The following is a 2,352-nucleotide window of genomic DNA, read 5'->3' as shown; positions in this document are numbered from 1 at the left end:
GAGACGTGTAACCAATGGCACCCCATACCATCACGCCGGGTGATACGTCAGTATGGCGATGACGAATACACGCTTCCAATGTGCGTTCACCTCGATGTCGACAAACACTGATGCGACCAACGTGATGCTGTAAACTGAACTTGGATTCATCCGAAAAAATGACATTTTGCCATTCGTGCACCCAGGCTCGTCGTTGAGTACACCATCGCGGGGCTCCTGTCTGTGACGCAGCATCAAGGGTAACCGCAGCCACGGTCTCCGAGCTGATAGTCCATGCTGCTGCAAACGTCGTCGAACTGTTGCTGCAGATGGTTGTTGTCTTGCAAACATCCCCATCTGTTGACTTAGGGATCGAGACGTGGCTGCACGTTCCGTTACAGCCATGCGGATAACATGCCTGTCATCTCGACTGCTAGTGATCCGAGGCCGTAGGGATCCAGCACGGCGTTCTGTATTACCCTCCTGAACCCACCGATTCCATATTCTGCTAACAGTCATTCGATCTCGGCCAACGCGAGCAGCAAAGTCGCGATACGATAAATTGCAATCGCGATAGGCTACAATCCGACCTTTATCAAAAGTCGGAAACGTGATGGTGCGCATTTCTCCTCCTTACACGAGGCATCACAACAAAGTTTCACCAGGCAACGTCGGCCAACTGCTCTTTGTGTATGAGAAATCGGTTGGAAACTTTCCTCATGTCAGCACGTTGTAGGTGTCGCCACCGGCGCCAACCTGGTGTGAAAGCTCTGAAAAGCTAATCATTTGCATACCACAGCACCTTCTTCCTGACGGTTAAATTTCAGGTCTGTAGCACGTCATCTTCGTGGTGTAGCAATTTTAATGGCCAGTGGTGTATTTACAGCTGCGAATACGAGCAACAACCAGCTGTTTAAGGGAATGACGACAATGAATATTTGTGCCGGGTCAGGAATCGAACCTTTATCTCCCGCTTCACGCGAGTGGTCGCTTGAACCGACTAGTTATCCGTGCACGACTAACAACCTTAGTCGCAACCTCTACTCGTGCCTACATTATGGAATTCCCGTACAGGAATGCGACTTAACTTCTGAGGTCATCAGTCGCCTAGAACTTAGAACTAAGTAAACCTAACTAACCTAAGGACATCACACAAATCCATGCCCGAGGCAGGATTCGAACCTGCCACCATAGCGGTCACTCGGTTACAGACTGTAGCGCCTAGAACCGCTCGGCCACTACGGCCGGCTCGCTGCATGGCATCGGCGGATAAATACGATACTAAAATGTCTTTTTTTTTTTTTTTTTTTTTTTTTTAAGAAGAATGATGCCATGTTCCTTCAGACATGCATGCACGTTCGAAGTTACAGTGAATCGATCTTCTTAACAACACAGGCCCTGCAATATCATAATCATCGTTTTAGGCCACTCAGGCATGGATACATCATCGATGGTTACAATGTCTGTGTTTATACAGTGATGTATGCATGTATGAAGGACAACGTATTGTGAAGAGACAGACACAGTACAGAGACAGACATTGTAACCATCAATGACGTATCCACGCCTCGAAGGGTTAAAATGACAATACAATACCGCTGGAAAAAAAGATCACAACACTGAGTTGTGCGACATAAACTATAGTTGGTAGGCGCCTTTCTGCATCTGAAATATGATGTCTAGTCTAGTCTAATTTCGCGCCAGTCACAGTGTAAGGATGCAAATCAGGTTTGTTTTAAAGACACTCTGTAGCGGACGTGAGCGTTAGCTATATTTGAGATTGGACGTGGTGAATTGATGTTACTGAAGGATGCTTTTGAAACTAAACTCCTCTCGAACAGACCATGAAGGCCCAAAGGTACCGACCGGCCGCCGTGTAATCCTCAGCCCATAGGCGTCATTGGAGGGGCATGTGATCAGCACACCGCTCTCCCGGCCGTATGTCAGTTTCCGAGACCGGAGCCGCTACTTCTCAGTCAAGCAGCTCCTCAGTTTGCCTCACAAGGTCTGAGCGCACCCCGCTTGCCAACAGCGCTCGGCAGACCGGATGGTCACCCGTCCAAGTGCTATCCCAGCCCGACAGCGCTTAACTTCTGTGATCTGACGGGAACCGGTGTTACCACTGCGGCAAGGCTGTTGGCACTGAAGGATGCTTTTAAGGCGAAAAAGCTGCCAATGTCAAAACGTCATTGAGTTTGAACAAGGTCGTATAATAGGGTTAGGAGCAGCTGGATGTTCCTTCTGCGTAACTGCAAAAAGTCTTGGCAGGGACGCAGCCACTGTATATGATTGCTGGCAGCGGTGGTCACAGGAAGGTAGTGTCGCAAGACCTGCCTCCGGACGCCCTCGTGGGACTACGGAGGGGGAAGACTA

General features: G+C 49.2%; 1 pseudogene; it reads right to left on the bottom strand.

Annotated features, from left to right (window-relative positions):
• Window positions 1-2,002: 2,002 nt before the first annotated feature.
• LOC126299725 (5S ribosomal RNA) lies at window positions 2,003-2,120 on the bottom strand (annotated as a pseudogene).
• Window positions 2,121-2,352: the final 232 nt, after the last annotated feature.

The sequence above is a fragment of the Schistocerca gregaria genome, chromosome X, assembly GCF_023897955.1.
Source record: "Schistocerca gregaria isolate iqSchGreg1 chromosome X, iqSchGreg1.2, whole genome shotgun sequence".
NCBI lineage: Eukaryota > Metazoa > Arthropoda > Insecta > Orthoptera > Acrididae > Schistocerca > Schistocerca gregaria.
Note: the sequence above shows the minus strand (reverse complement) of the source record. Positions and strands in the feature narration are given on the sequence as shown.